The 11,317-nt window shown below is 46.7% G+C and overlaps 1 pseudogene; it reads right to left on the bottom strand.

Moving 5' to 3' along the window:
• Positions 1-5,486: 5,486 nt before the first annotated feature.
• Positions 5,487-11,317, bottom strand: part of LOC102891565 — a 13,438-nt pseudogene continuing 7,607 nt past the window's right edge.

Genomic DNA, 11,317 nt, shown 5'->3' with positions numbered 1-11,317 from the left:
GGCGCGCCCCCCCTGCCGCCGCCGCCGCCGCCGCCGCACTCTGGCTGCGGGAACAAAGACCCCGCTGCCTAACCCCCGCCCCCGCCTCGGCCCCGAGCATGGGCCGGGTAAAGGGTCGGGTACCCTATGGAGAGCTGGGACTTAGTGCGGTGCGGAGGCTTGGGGCACCTGGGCGCTGCCTCTGCAGTGCCGGCACCGGCCGCTCCCCCCCTTGTCCGCACGTGGCAGTTTTCACCAGGAATAGGTGCTAGCTTGGGGGACAGTGCCTGTTAGGTGGGGCGTGGCCATTAGGACCCCCCCTCAGGCGGTAGATGTGGGACGGGGGTGCAGCTTTTAGGCCACAGTGGTGTGTGAACCTGAAGGACCCGAGTTTTCCCCAGGAGCACCTCAGTTTCGACCCCTGTACAATGGATCAGAAAGCCGGCGAGGTGGGGTTCGAGGCTTTTTGCCCTGGGGGACTGAGTTCCTCTACACTGCGTTGCACACAAATGCTTACCGTCCCCAGGACAACTGGGTTCTCTCCCCAAATTTGCCGGGTTTGCGGCCCCTTGTGGTGGTGGTGGACACGCGATGATGGTTGGGGGGACTTGTCAGGTCTGGCCCTGCCAGGCACCCTTTGATGCCTGAGGTGGTTTGCAGGGATTGCCAGAGCCTGAGCATTATCTGGGGAAGGTATTCTTAGCAGAGAGAGCGGGAGGAAACCCACACAAAACTAGTTGGCCTGAACTGCAGCTGCAGCAGAGGGAATGTGACTCCTCCAAGGTCACTGGGCAATGTGTAAGCCTGCGATCGGATGCTGCTGACTCAGTTTGGGCTGCTCGCCGCTGTCGCTCCCCGGCTGCGGGATGTCACCGCCTCCACCCGAATGCGCCTCCCTCAGCGTCAGGGGCGCTTGCATGCCTGGCCTGGTGGTTGGGTCCCGGCTCCCGCTGCGGCTGCTACTGCTTCTGCTTTGGGCAGCCGCAGCTACCCAAGGCCACCCGAGGAGCGGACCCCGCATCTCCACCGTCTGGAAAGGCAGGTGGCGCCGCGTGGCTCTCAGGATACCAGGCTGTCTTCGCGGGGATACAGATCTCAGTGGATGTGAGTGTAACAGCTTTGAGTAAGGCCCTAAAAGCCTTTGTTTGGAAGCCTGGGAAAGACTCCCAGGGGCTTTGCTGCTGCTTCAAGACTGTAAATCTCTGGCTTATATGTGTCCAATTCTGTGATTCCTCAGGGGGCTTCTTGGATTTGGCTGTGCCTTAGCTTCCCTCAGGGGAAGACCTCTTCAAGGTGTTTTTCTCTAAGATGAGAGGCGCCACGTCATTTTTTTTTTTTTTCTCTCAGCCTCCTCCCAGCGATCTCGCTCCGCCCCAGTTGGAGTAATCATAGGGAAGGGGTGACAGAAATGTACCACCCCTCAGGCCTCCATAAGACGCTGCAGTGGCCCAGGAAATGCTTTACTCAGCAGCTATGTATAGCGCTGGCAGAGGGTGTTCCTCGGGAACTCTCGGTTTGAGTCAGGGAGTGCATCTGTCCTGTAATTTTCCAAGGGGAGAGATGAAAATATGAATTTGGAAAGTATCTGAGCTGAGATTCTGGAGCTATGCCTGTGCCTTCCTGTTCTTCCTCCTGAAATCTGTTCTCCCACCTCCAGGTGGCTTCCTGTTTGAAGGGCTCTCTGATGATGAGGATGACTTTCACCCAGTAAGTGGTCTGGCTGCTTACTGGCCTCCCCACCATTTGGGGAACATGGTGCCAAGGATGCGCCCCTCCCTGGGACCTGGTGTGTCCAAGCTGGGAGGTGGTCACAGGCCCTTTGGTGGCCAAGTCCGTGTCATAACTATTGCTTTCTGAACCTGGCAGCTTGGGGAGTCTCCCCAAGAACTGTACCTGGAGCGGGGGCGGTGTTATCTGGGACCATCACAGGGCCACTTCCCTGATTCTGGGTGCCTCCCTTCTCCAGAGCGCCAGGTCCACGCCCTCTAGCAGCACACCCAGCTCCCGCCCAGCCTCCCTGGGGTACAGTGGAGCTGCCGGACCTCGGCCCATCACCCAGAGCGAGCTGGCCACTGCCCTGGCCCTGGCCAGCACTCCGGAGAGCAGCTCTCACACACCGACTCCTGGCACCCAGGTATGGAGAGAGGGCGGGAGAGGCTCCCCAGCGGTAGAATGGGTTTGCCCCTGCTGACCCTGCTGCTGGGTCTGGTTTGAGCTGAGCTCTGCCTGGTTCCTGGTGGGTTCCTCTCTGCGGCTGGGCTGGGGCGATTTCCCCCTCACTTGCCTTTAGGGCTCAGAAGTCTGGAGTGCAGCACAGTCCCGATTGATTCCTCCTCCTGGTAGTTCAGGAGGCTCTTCCCTCACATAAAGTGCTCTTCCTCATCCCTGACAGGGCCCGGGCCTCACCGGCTTACGTATTCCCAGTGATGGTCACTGCAACTCCCAAGGCCGTCGCTTCCAGTGCTGGGGTCCTAGGCTAGGTCGGGGTCTGATTCCATTTCCCTGGAGCGGAAGAGAATGGAGCCGTCGTCTCATGCAGGCCCCTGTTGGGACACAGTAGTTGGGCACCCCGGGGACACCGTGGGGGTGATGTGATGGCAGCGGGTGTGTGCTGGGAGATTGAGATGGCTCTGAGAGTAGCCCTGACCACTGTTTTGTCTCTAGGGCCATTCCTCGGGGACCTCACCAATGTCCTCCGGTGTCCAGTCAGGGATGCCCATCACCAATGATCTCTTCAGCCAAGCCCTACAGCATGCCCTGCAGGCCTCTGGGCAGCCCAGCCTTCAGGTCAGTCTTCCCTACTCCTGGCGTTTATGCGGCTTTCCCGGTTAGGTTACCTTGGATACTGAGCTTTTTTCCTGCTCTCTGGAGGGCCTTTCCACTGGGAATGCTGGGTCATGGCAGTGGAACAGGAGGACGCTCCCAGCAAGGGCAGTTGTCCCTTCCACTCCTGCATCCAGTGACCATGGCCCGACCCCACCGACCTCCCGGCTTGGATACCTACGGCAGTTTTGGTCAGTTCATGCATTCCATGACCATTGACTGAGCACTGAAGATATATATACCGGGCCTGGGTCCAGGACCTGGGGTAGAGACAAGCCATCTTCAACCCTGCCACAGAGGGGCTCAGGCAGTTAGTTACTGCACTGGGAGAGCAAGAGGGTGAGAAGCCCTGCCCAGGCTTGACGTGAGGGCCTAGGTCAGGCAAAACTTTTCTGAGGAAGGGTTATTTAAGCTGATTGTCAAAAGAATTAGCTAGAGGTTATCTAGGCAGGGAAGAGGGTGTTTGGGGTGGAGGGATGGTATCCAGGCAGAGGCAACTACTTGTTTGAGCGAGTGCGTGGAGGTACCTGACATACTCAGAACTACAAGGCCCGAAGGCGGTGTCCTCGTGGATAAGATCCTGAGATGGAGTCAAGACTACAAGAGAGGCTGAGGGTTTCGAGAACAAATTTTGAAAGTTTATCCAATAAAAAAAAGGAAAATTTTAATATAAGGTCAAAAGAAAAGGCACAAATTGATGTCTAAAGTTCAAAAGATTAAATTACTTTTCTCCTGCTATATGTATAGACACACCCACACACACGTACATGCACACGTGTACGAACAGGCCTTGAGGAGGAGCCTGAGTGTGGGGGCCTGAAGTACCTAGGTAAAGAGATTAGACTTGATCCAGCAGTCATAGGGAGCCATGGAAGGTTTTAAGCAGAGAGCGACACCATCTGGTCACCTTAGCAGCTAAGTGGAAGACCCACGGGGTCAGGTTTAATTGCAGGTCTCTGTGCGCAGCTGTCTGCTTCACTGTTTGCTTTGCTCTTCACAGTAAACCTGGGGGTGAGCGTCATGTCTGGAACTTGCTCAGGGTCAATAAGCCAGTAAGTGGTAGAGATAGGGCTGAAGCCTGTGTGATTTTGTCTACGCCATGTGGCCCAGGTGGGCAGTGGGGAACGGGAGCAGGACCTGTGGACAGCTTTTCTTTTCCGTTCCTTTATCTTCCCCAGCTAGAAACCTATTCACCCTCCTCTCCAGCTCTGGAGCTTTCACTGGCTCCACCTGGCCTGTAAACTGAGCCTGAGTTGGTTTGTGTGGGTTTTTAAAGCCCTTCATATCCTCACTTGCTTGCCTGCTTCCCTGAATTTGTGTTTTTTCCCCACTGCCTTCTCTTTTCAACATTATGAGGCCTACCCTAGAAGGAAGCCCCTGCAGGTCAGTTTTCAAGTTTCTACTGACCAGTCTGTCACATCCCTTCAGACTTAGAGCCAACCTTTATCTCTTAGCCACTTTTGGAATGGGCAGAAAACCTCCCCTTTTCCGCTGCTGTTCTCGAAATGGTCAAGCTTTTCAGTGACTCCCTGATGAGTATTTATAGGAATTTCTATTCTCATATCTGTTAAATGCCTTATTACTTATCTCTGCTTCTTTCTACATGATGCTGATACCATGGAAACTTTGTGGCTGCCAATAGTTGGTCCTCACCACCTTATATTTGGGAGTTCATGAGAAGTTCACCTAGTATAATATTCTGCTCATGCTGCCGTAAAAAAATAACTAGAAAGAAAATTGCCAAGGACTAAGTAGGTTAAACAACAGAAATTTATTTCTCACAATCCTAGAGACTGGAAAGTCCAAGATCAAGATCCAACAGAGTTTAGTTTCTGTTAAGGACTCAATTCCTGGTTTGCAGATGGCTGCCTTCTTGCTGGATTCTCACCTGGCCTTGCCTTGGTACATGTTTTTGGAGAGAGCAAGAGAGATCTCTTTCTCTTTTTTTCTATAAGCACCCTCATCCTATTGTATTGGGGACCCACCCTCATGCCTTCATTTAACCTAAATTTTATCCTAAAAGCTATATCTCCAAACAGTAATTTTGGAGTATAGGACTCAACATATGAATTTGGGGGGCATAATTCAGTTCATAACACCCAGTTTCATTATAAACGTTGTCCTTGGGATTTGGTTTTGTCCCCATTTCATTGTTGTTGCTTTCTTTAAGGTGTACACTTTATTAAACTGGTCTCAACTCAGTGTCCAGGTAAGCCCTGGCTGCCTCTCTACTTCGGCCCACTCCCAGGGAGACCAAAACCTCCATACATCTCAAGTTGGGGGGAAAAAAGGGTGCCATGATTGTTGACCATTCAAAATGAAACAAAAAGAACAAGTATTAAGATAAAGATTTTTTTTAATATGGGTTACATAATTTATACAAAAGCAACACTATCACCATCCCCTGTGTGAACCTGGGTGAGGGCTAGCCCTTCTTAGGAAAAAGTAGGGTGGCTTTTGGGCAGGCAAAGGACTTCATGTAACAATACATGTCATGATATTTGGAATGACTATTTTAAAAAAGAATAACATACAATTAAAGTCTTCAGCCGCATTGTAGAATTTTGGGGATGCTTGCTCAACCAGCTGTTGTCACCTTCACTGTTTCTATTTTTAAATCTGGAGTCAAGCACCATATAAAACCATGCCAAGCTCATCTTGTTTTATTTGCGAGTTAGGGTCTATCAAGAAAGGGTGTAACCAACTAAGTAACAATCCACCCAGAAACATTTTCTGTGGGCAGTGGAGGGGCCGGACTCATCATACTCCTGCTTGCTGATCCACATCTGCTGGAAGGTAGACAGCAAGGCCAGAATGGAGCTGCCAACTCACAGAGAGTACTTGCACTCAGAGAGCACAATGATCTTCATCGTGCTGGAAGCCAGGGCAGTCATCTCCTGCACCCTGTCGGCAATGCTGGATACATGTTGATCCCACCAGACAGCTGCATGTTGGCATAGAGGTCCTTGTGGATGTCAACATCACACTTTATGATGGAGTTGAAGGTAGTTTTATGGATGCTATAGGATTCCTTGCGCAATAAGGAAGGATGGAAGAGGGCCTTGGGGTGGCAGAACCACTCATTGCTAATGGTGATTAACTGATCGTCAGGCAGCTCATAGTTCTTCTCCAGGGAGGAGCCGGAGGCCACTGCTTGAAGTCCAGGGTGACCTAGCACAGCTTCTCCTTGATGTCACACACCATTTCCCACTCAGCTGTGGTGATGAAGCTGTATTCATGCTCCATGAGGATCTTCATGAGGTAGTCCCATCAGGTTCTGGCCAGCCGGGTCTAGATGCAGGATGACGTGGGGGAGGGTATACCCTCATAGACGGGCACAGTGTGGGTGATCCCATTACTGAAGTCTATCACGATGCCAGTGGTATGGCCAGAGGCATACAGGGACAGCATGGCCTGGATGGCCGTATACATGGCTGGGGTGTTGAAGGTCTCAAACATAATCTGCATCATCTTCTCACGGTAGACCTTGGGGTTTAGAGGAACCTTGGTCACCAACATGGAGCACTCCTCAAGGGCCACAAGCAGTTCATTGTCGAAAGGGTGGTGCCAGATCTTCATGTCATCCCAGTTGGTGACGATGCTGTGCTCAATGGGGTACTTTAGGATCAAGATGCCCCTCTCGCTCTGGGCCTCATTGCCCACGTAAGAATCCTTCTGGCTCATGCCCATCATCACACCCTAGTGCCAGGGAAGACGACCTGGGCGGCATCCTTGCCCATGAAGCCAGCCTTGCATATGCCAGAGCCATCTACCATGAGCGCAGTGATATCGTCATCTATGGTGGTATAGACTGGAGATGACAGTGGAGAAATAAAAACAAGAGGCCTGTGTTGGCTGGTGGACGCAGTCTCAGCAGTCTGCTCTATCTGTTTTTAAGTGGGAATCCAGAGAGATTAAAAAATACCTTGTCTCATTATGCTGAGTGAAATAAGCCAGTCATACCAAAAAAATGTATATATTGTATGATTCCATTGGCACAGAATACTTAGCTAAAATCATAGCGACAGAAAGTGTAATGGTAGTTGCCAAAGATTGGGGGGATGGTAGAATGGAGAGTTATTGTTTAATGGGCAAAGAGTTTTGCAACATGAAAAGAATCTGGAGATGGATGGTGGTGATGGTTGCACAATTATGTGAATGTACTTAATATCACTGAACTGTACACTTAAAAATGCTTAAGATTTTTATATTATTTATGTGATATAAATTTTATATGTAATTTATCACAATAAGAAAAATTTGGGAAGGGTAATTATACTACAAGTCGTAACTATATTGTTCTGATGTGGCTATGATTCATCTCATTTTCAAATTGAGTGTTGAAGCACTTTCCACTTCAGAATTCTATACCTGAGTGGAATTTGCTTTCTACATAAAAGAAACACATCACTTCACAATAGCCCAAAGGTGAAAGCAACCCAGATGTCTATCGACAGATAACTGGATAAACAAAATGTGGTATATAGATACAATGGAATATTATTCAACCTTAAAAAGGAAAGAAATTCTGACATAGGCTATAACGTGGATGAAACTTGAGGACATTATGCTAAATGAACTAAGCCAGTCACAAAAAGATAAGTACCATGTAATTCCACTTATATGAGATAGCTGGAGTAGTCAGATTCATAGAGACAGAAGGTAGAATCGTGGCTTGTCAGGGACTGGAGGGACAGGGGAGTGGGGAATTACTAATTAGCAGGGACAGAGTTTCAGTTTGGGATGATGATAAACATCTATGATGGTGATGGTTGCACGATAATATTAATGTATTTAATGCCACTGAACTGTGTACTTAAAAATGATTAAAATGGTAAATGTCACGTTATGTATATTTTACCACAATGAAAAGAAAAACATAAACGACTCCCCTTCCCTCTACCACCAAAAAGAGAACATATCAAAATCTGAATGATCCCACCCATTCAACACTGTACTGGAACTCCTCCAACCCTTCACTTGACTGAAGGTTTTTCTATAAATGGAGATTATGAGTTCACTGAAATGATCGTTAAATATATAGATACGTATTGCTGCATATGTGGGTCTCTTTCTCCTCCTGGACCCTGAAATAGTAATGGACAAAGAGGAAATTACTACCCCTATGGCTGGACACTTGCTTCACAAATGTTCAAGTGTCTATTTTACGCAAGGCATTATACCAGGAGCTGTGGAAAATATGAAAATGAAGCATATACGAGAAGTTCATAGTCTGGAAGAGGATATATCCATGCATAAATTTTTCTATGAATAATATTAAGACTAGATAAAATGTGAAATGTACCCTTTTCTGTGCCCTCAAAGCTCTCTGTACTTTCAATTGTATGTGTTTCACAGTGTTGTCATTAACTTCGTTTTTCTTTCTCTTACACTGTGGTAGACTATGTCGATGGCCCAATTCGTCATCCTCCCTGTGTCTATGCCCTTTGCCATGTAACTGTGCAGTGCTGTCCCACCATGAGTGGAGTAACCTGCCCACCTCTTGAGTCTAGCTTCTGCCATGTGACTTGCTTTGGCCAATGGAATATTAACATATATGATGGAAGCAGAGGCTTGAAATAGACTTGAACATTGGTGTTGCCTTTTTGCACCTCTGCCATCACTATGAGAACATTCCCAGGCTAGCCTGCTGGAGGACAGCAGACACGTGTTGCAGAGCTGGATCCCCTGAAACACCCCAGCAGAGGCTGGCCTCGATTAGCTGTCAGATGACCCATAGACATGGGAGTGAGCCCAGCCAAGAAAAGTGTGCAAATTATAATTGTACAACTTGATGAATTTTCATAAAGTGAACACATCTATATAATCACCACCCAGATCAAAAATTAGAACATTAATAACATCTCCTTAGCACCTTGCATGCCCCTTCCCAGTCATTGCCCACCTCCTCCTCCAAAAGTAATCATTATGTTGACTTCTAACACCATAGATTAGTTTTGCGTGCTCTTGAACTTCTTCTAAATGGAATCATAGCATACATAGTCTTTTGTTTCTGGCTTCTTCCATTCAACATTATATTAATGAGATTCTTCCAGGTTGTTTAAATAGCAGTAGTTCTTTCATTTTCATTTCTGTATAGTCTGGCATGGTATAGATATAACACAATGTATTTATTAATTCTTTGTTGATGTACATTTGGGTTATTTTTCAGTTAGAACTATTAGGAATAATGCTGCAATGAATATTCTTACATTTGATGAACATACGTATACTTTCTGCTTTATACATAATTAGGAGTAGAACTGCCAGAATATAGGATAAGTACATATTTAGCTTAATACATATTGCCTAACAACTTCCCAAGTAGTTGTACCAATTTATACAATTTATAGAAATGTATGAGAGTCTTAACTTTCTCCACATCCTTGTCAACACTTGGTATTTTCAGTCTCTTTAATTTTACTCATTCTGATAGGTATATAGTGGTATCTCATTTTGGTTTTAATTTACATATTCCTCTTGACTAATGAGCATAAGTACATTTTCATTTGAATATCTTCTTTTGTGAAATATCTTCTCACGTAAGAAAACTCAAATTGTGTTCCATAGACTCTTCTACTGTAGGATCAGAATGGCAGCTAGGCAGGTCATAAGGCTCACAACGAGAGATCCTGAAGATAAAATAAAAATGTGCATCAGCTCAAACCTAGCCTTATCAACATCAGGAATGATATAGTGGAATTCTAGCATAAGACACTGAACTTTATAAAGATCAAATCAATACCCCAGAATACCCCAGGTAATGGTTTGAACACATGGCAACATGGAGTCTTCAAAGGAAACTCATTGTCTGGTTGCTCGTAGACTCACAAGTTGTCAGATCTATTGGAAACACCAGGACTTAAGGATCTGGTTCTCAGTCATACAGGCTCAGAAAAGAGCTTTTGCAGAGAATATGAGTCACAAATGTAAAAATCAGAATGCTGTTGTAGTCATACTATAAACCAAGCAAGTCTCTGATTAGGTCACTCTCCCTATAAGAAAACAACTTAGAAAGTCAAATATAATCAGAAGGCTACATGGTGAGCTAGAATCAGAGCATGAGAATGGGAGAAAGGGGCTTGGAATACCAGGAGTGTTTCCAAGACCCTCAGTAAAAATGGATCTTCCACTGGAACTGGACAGGATGTGACCTTGGGCTAGGCCTCCCTCTGCTCTACAAGTGCTCAGATGAACACTGCCAGTGTCATTTCAGAGACACTTTTTCAGTGTTTCCAGTGCTAACTATTCCTTCTTCTGATCAATTTCTTCTTCAGCTATTCTAGAGGACATTTATTGCTTGTATTCCTATCATCCTTTTCCCCCACCTCACTTCCCAGAGGTCCTTTTTCAACAGACTGTACTTTCTATTTGGGGATCTGATCCATGTAGTTCCTGAGATGGTTCTATCCTAGATCTAGGTTTGGAGCTCACCACCTGGACCAAAGCCAATCAGCACATTTAATCCTCTGAACCCAGTGATGGGTTGAACATGTTAATTGGAAATGCTGGGATCCTGATACTTTGTATTTCCTATTCTGAGTGAATGAGAAAACATATAGCCCTAGGAACCATCTGAGAACCACAAGGAGATCAACCTCAGATTAGGCTGACATAGGGGGAAGGCAGAATGGAGAGGTGAAGAAAAATAGGATACCTGAGGATTTCATTGAGCCATTGGATCAAGCAAGCACAACCTCTGGACTTTTCAGTTACTTGAGCCGAGATATTTCTTTTCTTATATAAGACTGCATTGGTCTGACAGACCTAGTTAGCTATCCAATATCTATTCTCCTCTTCTTCCTTACAGAATCTCAATTTTATTCATAGTTTAAAAAATATTCATGTCCCCATTCTCCCCTGGACCCAAGGATGGCAACATGACCAATAAAGTCATTGGGTAGTGCTTCTGAAAAAGTGATTGGTTTCCTGATTTTAAAAAAAGAGAGAGAGAGAGAAGACTCAATTGGCCCATGCATTCTGCCTTCCCCTACCTCTTCCTCCCACCTACAAAGCATACACAATGTCCAGAAGAATAACAGCCAACTTGTGATCATGAAGACAAAGGATGGCAGAAGAAGCTAGAAGGAGCCTGATTTCTTGAGCAGCTGCACCAGTCCCAGACTGCCTATCCCAGACTCCTCATAACATGAGAAAAGCAAACTCCTTATTGATTTAGCCACTTTGTTGGGTTTCCATTAAATGCAGCCAAATCCAACCCTATGAGATAGAGAATTCAATACACAGAAGGATACCGCAAGTAATATTATCTGCAATATGGACTTTTTTGAGTGGTAGAGATGGAGATTGGGGTCATGAGTATCCAGACATTACATACTGGAATGCTGAGAACCTCATTATGCTGTGGTGAAACATTTAGTCAATCTGCTCTTCTGTGGGAGACACCCCACATGCCTATCAAGTCTGAAGTGTTAGGGAAAATAGCTCAAATAATTCAAAATGTTGGCACATGCTGGTGCTCCTTGCCACTTTCAACAAAGTCCTGAAAGAGACC

This window comes from Pteropus alecto, unplaced genomic scaffold, assembly GCF_000325575.1.
Source record: "Pteropus alecto unplaced genomic scaffold, ASM32557v1 scaffold38, whole genome shotgun sequence".
Classification (NCBI taxonomy): domain Eukaryota; kingdom Metazoa; phylum Chordata; class Mammalia; order Chiroptera; family Pteropodidae; genus Pteropus; species Pteropus alecto.
The sequence above is the reverse complement of the archived record's forward strand: the minus strand, read 5'-3'. Positions and strand labels throughout refer to the sequence as shown.